Below are 5,547 nucleotides of genomic sequence, written 5' to 3' on the forward strand. Positions count from 1 at the left end.
TCTTCCAATTATAAGGGACTGAGATGATACCTTACGAACAAGGCTGGAAAAGCTATAACCTTTCCCTTCCCGATCTGTACTTACTGGGAGACCAACATTTTTGGCTTCATTGGAGTGTTTTGTAACAAATATTTTCAAAGAACTACCTAGTGGGCCATGGTAGAGAATGTCCTTATATTTTTATTGTCCTTAAAAAACAAAACAAAACCGAAGAAAAATACCTGTTTCAATTGCTTTTAAAGTTCTGAACTGTTCTGTGAGTGTTTTATAAGATGCCAGGCATCCTGAAAAGTCTACACAATAGACTGTTCTTTCACCTACACAGATGTCCTTGTCTTTTTAAACAATTCAGCACAGTTGACTGGGTCAGTCAATCCCATTAATGTCTGCTATTTGGTAGAAAGTAAATGGTCATTTGAGTCTAGTAAAGGACAATGGTTATCTTCTCACAGAGACTAGCAATATTAAATGTTGGATTTAATTGCTGGAAGTATCTACTGTATGTCAACTGGATAAATGCTTTTCCAAGTAAAGGGGAAATTCAGATGATTGGAAATGTTTTCATTTTCAAACTTACAGTTCTCAAGTTAATAAAATTTCAATTCAGTAAATGTTTCCACACGAATGTAATCCTGAAACTATTTGTCTAACACTAGGATATGCTGCTGCGATTGCTCTGATGGCGTTTGTAATAAACATGCATTAATTAAAATGTTTTGCAACACTAATTTTTTTGTCTGTGAAATGAGTTCCCTTTGAAATAGCCTAAGTAGGGGAGGGTTGAGGGTTTCGTTATTACTGCAGGACGCTACCAGTAGTATAAAGTCTATAGATTGTGAAATTCTGACTCCTGTTCACTGACTCCTGGTCAGTTGGGTGAATGTGAGCAAACGTTTTGCATCTGTTTTCTCATAAGTATTCTGAAAATAATGAGACTGGAATTTTAAACTTTTAAAATCACTTTCTATAGAGATAATAGGTTTTAATCTAATTAGACATGGCTAATTGAAAACTGCTTTTATGGATGATAATTTAGAAATTTTTTTTCCAGCTTCACAGATACTCATTGATAACGTCACACACATTTCTAGGATTTCAGTTAAGTTTCTCAAAATGTCTGTGAAAGGTCTTGGTATGTGGATTATACAGTTTGGAAGAATTTCCTGTAGTCCAATGCATCTATCCCCTTTCTCTTCTATTACTGTGTACTACCGGGCAGGCATTAGGATACAAGTTCATATACTTACCTGGCCGGGGAGAAACCATGATCACGAAGGTGGTTTTCCCAGGGCGAGGCTTATCCACTGCACTCCGGATGTGCTGACCCCTGCGATTTCCCCAAAAGTGGGAAACTCAACTGCACAATTTGTGGTGGTAGGGGACTGCATTCGTGCTTTCCCCTGATTAAAAAAAAAATAAAGAATACAAGTTCGTATTTTGATCAGTCCTCTGGTCCTGAATATACCTGTCATGAAGCCAGGCAAGTTAGCTAGCAAGGGGCAAAGGAGAGCTGAAATATAGTCCAACACGGAGCTGCTCCCTCAATAATGTAACTTTACATGAGAAGACCCGACCTCTACAGACCGTTAAATCCTAACTATATTTTCATCTCAACCTCCCTTTAAGTGGATCCCCCAAATTCCCTCAACCTCTCCAATGCCACTCCTCATGCAGGAAATAAAGAGAGTGCAGGCAGGAATAAAAGAGACAAGCCATGATGTGAAAATGTCATCTATCTGTAAATGTAAAGAATATAAATGACCCTGTGAATACCCTGCTGGAAACCCTTCCCACCCTGCCTTTGAAATCCACAAAGACCTAATATTATGCCCCATTATCCCATGTGGGCTTGTCTCTGTACTTAGCTTAAGTCTTTCCTTCTACAGTAGACTATTTATTGGATGGGCATTACCTTTGCAAGGATACCCGTATTATGAAAGGGTAGCATTTTACTGTGAGCCACATGTCCATTGTCCTGAACAGGCCTTTATTTCAAATATTGTCTAATAGTCTATCAGTTGCTAATTTGTTTTGAAGCATTGATTTTTAATTTACTCACGCAGTTGACCAACAAATGTTATCTATGCAAGATTCCACGCTAAGCTCTGCAGATGGTCGGAGACATAAAAGACTTCCTCCCTACCTTCGAGGAATTGTGAGGAGGTATTTAACAGAGAGTACAGAATTATAATACTGAACCAACATCTCATTCCCTGGAATTCCCAGCTTTTATCTGGCATTTTATAAATACAGAAAAATCTCTGCTTTCTTCAATGTCTCTTTGTATTTTTCTTCCTTAAAATCACTGTGGCATGTGTCCATGTTCTCTAACATCCCCTGTTTTTAAGTAAATCTGTCACACCTTATTACCAGTATGCAGATTCCAGAGGCTGCCTCTCTCTGCTCCAGATAGCTTCATAATTAAATATTCATAGCTGTGTCCCTTGGCAGAGGCTGATGAAGGACAGAGTCTCGAAATGCTGCTGTCTTGTTAGATAGGCGGGACTATCCTAGCTCCTCATTTCCTTGTGCTGCTTGTTTTTTAAGCATTCGCACCATGCTGAAGACGTTTCCCTTTCATGTTTGGTTTAGATATAATAGTAACTAGCCTGTGTCTGCTCCCAGAGGTGCTGACTGATAATAATTCAATCCAGTATCAATGTGTCTTTGATGAGAAGTCGATCATTTCTCAGAATCCATTTGGGTGATGTTATTTCAATTCTTTTAATGCAATGATTTGTGTAGAATGGTATCGTGTGCAGGACACATTTTTTTTAAATCAGAGTTTTTAGTTACGAATTAAATAAGTCACCTATGGAACTAATAGTGTAAGACTGGAAATAATCCCTTTGAACTCAAAGAATCAGAGGCAATGGAAGAACTTGAGAAAAAGCTGTGGTATTAGGCATGACTATGCTTTAATTAATCAAGATAGAACAAAAACCGTATTCTCTGTTTAAAAAAACCTTCAGAACAATTATCCTAGTTACCCATTCCACTTGTATATAGTTCTAAATCTCAGGGTGGGCACAATCGCTCACAACTGTAATCCTAGCACTCTAGGAGGCTGAGGTGGGAGGATTGCTTGAACTTAGGAGTTGGAGACCCGATTGAACAATAGCCGGATCCTGTCTCTACAAAAATTAAAATATATATATATATATATATATATATATATCCGGGAATTGTGGCAGGCGCCTGTAGTCCTAGATACATGGGAGGCTGAAGCAGGAGAATGGCTCGAATCCAGGAGTTTGAAGTTGCCATGAGCTAGGCTGATGCAAGGGCACTCTAGTCTGGGCAACAGAATGAGACCCTGTCTCAAAAACAAAACAACAAACAAAAAACCCCAAATAGTTCTCATTCTCAGGCAGCTTTTTAATTATAAGAAAATGATGCAAAGGTGAGTTTGGGAAGGAATACAGGTGACTCATGGTGAGAGCTTTCCAAAGGCTGCCATGAATTAAGTAATCACATTGAATTTTGGAGTTTTAAAGACCTCCATTAGCTAACGGGAAATGGGATAAATGGCCCATCTCTGCAAAAGATTCCTTTTTAAAACTCTGGAAGCTCACAAATTTGTAGACATTCATGGAACCCCTCTAGGATCCAGATGTCAACATCTGACCTGAATGCTATAATGTATGACAGCATTAGACGTGCCTTCTTCCTCATGCAGATTTCTCTGCTACCCTTTGGTGAACTACTTTACTTTTTAGATATTCACTTATTTATTCAAGGTAATTTGTTGTTTTGTTCCTCATACTATGCACAACAACACACTAAGAATCCAGAGATGGGCAAGTCCTTAGTCCTTGACTTCAAGGAATTCAGTCTAGGAAAGGATGAGTATGGTAATATGCAGGAGGAATGTTGGGTGAGATTGTGTTCACACAGAGTGGAGCGCATCATCATTTATCACCAAGGGAGGAAATACAAGAGTTTTACGTCCCCATCTCACACCGGCGCTTTTAAATAGCCTTTCACAGTAGGAAACAGAACCCCTAACCTCTGAGGGAAGTATGTTCCAGGAGATTACGTCTCCTAAGTACAGAACAGCTCCTTTCCAGGAAACAGATTCTTGAGCAAGTGGGTTTTTAAAAGGGATTATTTTCCCCAACATACGAAGTTGTTTTCAAGGTCAGATTCCTACATTTGCTCATTGATTTCAAATTCTTGGTAGTATTAGAATGGATAGTTGATCTTTACTTCCATTTATTAACACATTAGAAATATTCAGACGTGGTCCAGTACTCAGCTAAATAAGCAAGCCAACGTAAAGTTCTGAATCCATTAAAAGTCACAATCTGGTCACTAGGCAATAAGTGGCAATAGAAATGTAAAGAATGTTTTAAGGCATTCTTAATGAAACTAGACCAGACCTGAGAATAGTGATTCCCACAAATTTTCTTTTCTCTTTTTTTTGAAACAGAGTCTCACTATGTCACCCTGGGTAGAATCCCATCATGTCACAGCTCACAGCAACCTAAAACTCCTGACCTCAAGTGATTCTCCTGCCTCAGCCTCCCATGTAGCTGGGACTATGGGTGCTGCTACAATGCTTGGCTGTTTTTTGGTTGCAGTTGTCATTGTTGTTCAGCAGGCCTGGGCTGGGCTTGAACCTGCCAGCTTCAGTGTATGTGGCCAGCGCCCTACTCACTGAGCTATGGGCACCAAGCCAATTCCCACACTTTTTAATGTTGCAGATCCCTTGAGAATGTATAAGAACCATGCATATATACCGAGTTTTAGGAGTTTCATTGAATTCTATATATAAGTGGAGTCTCTACTAGTTTTTCAACCCTTTCCTTGTCTAAGATTTGCCTATTAATGTTTCTTTCCCTAAGAACCCACATGCAGGGGCCAGGTGTGGTGGCTCACGCCTATAATCCCAGCACTCTGGGAGGCAGAGGCAGGTGGATCACCTAAGCTCATGAGTTCAAGACCAGCCTGAGGTTGAGTGAGACCCCCATCTCTAAAAAATATCCAGGCATTGTGGTGTGTGCCTGTAGTTCCTGCTACTTCAGAGGCTGAGGCAAGAGAATCGTTTGAGGCCAAGGGTTTGAGGCTGCTGTGAGCTATGACACCACGGCACTCTACCAAGAGCAACAAAATGAGAGCCTGTCTGAAAAAGAAAAAATATACCCAGAATCTACATGCTGGGTGATGACTGAGGGGAAGCGGAGGACACTGGAGAGCAGGGGATTCGTGAAGCTACGTACTTCTGAACTTGTTGAAGCTTTAGATTTGGGTCTTAATTAAATCAATTCCTATATTACCAATGCCACTGTCTTGCCCCATGGCCTGGTCAAGGCTCACCTTGACCACTTCCATAGCCTCTTAGCCTCTTAGCTCTTCAATCTTACTATTCTCATACCTTCTACTCCCCTGTTAAACTGGCTGCCAGAGAGATTGGTGTAAAACATGCAAGTCACAATTAAAACTCTCCATTGCCTTCCCAACCCCCTAAACCCAAGTCCTGTATCACGGAGTTGATACTCACCTTTCATTGTGCCCCGAGTGTCTCTCCAGCATCTTATTTCCCAG

At 40.3% G+C, this 5,547-nt stretch overlaps 1 non-coding gene across 1 annotated transcript; it reads left to right on the forward strand.

The window, feature by feature from the left end:
* Positions 1 to 1,239: 1,239 nt before the first annotated feature.
* LOC111723945 lies at positions 1,240 to 1,403 on the forward strand. The gene has a single exon (XR_002772350.1). It is a non-coding gene; the product is annotated as a U1 spliceosomal RNA (small nuclear RNA).
* The last annotated feature ends 4,144 nt before the right edge of the window (positions 1,404 to 5,547 follow it).

This window comes from Otolemur garnettii, unplaced genomic scaffold (assembly GCF_000181295.1).
Source record: "Otolemur garnettii isolate 467f Iridium unplaced genomic scaffold, OtoGar3 scaffold00017, whole genome shotgun sequence".
Taxonomy (NCBI): Eukaryota; Metazoa; Chordata; class Mammalia; order Primates; family Galagidae; genus Otolemur; species Otolemur garnettii.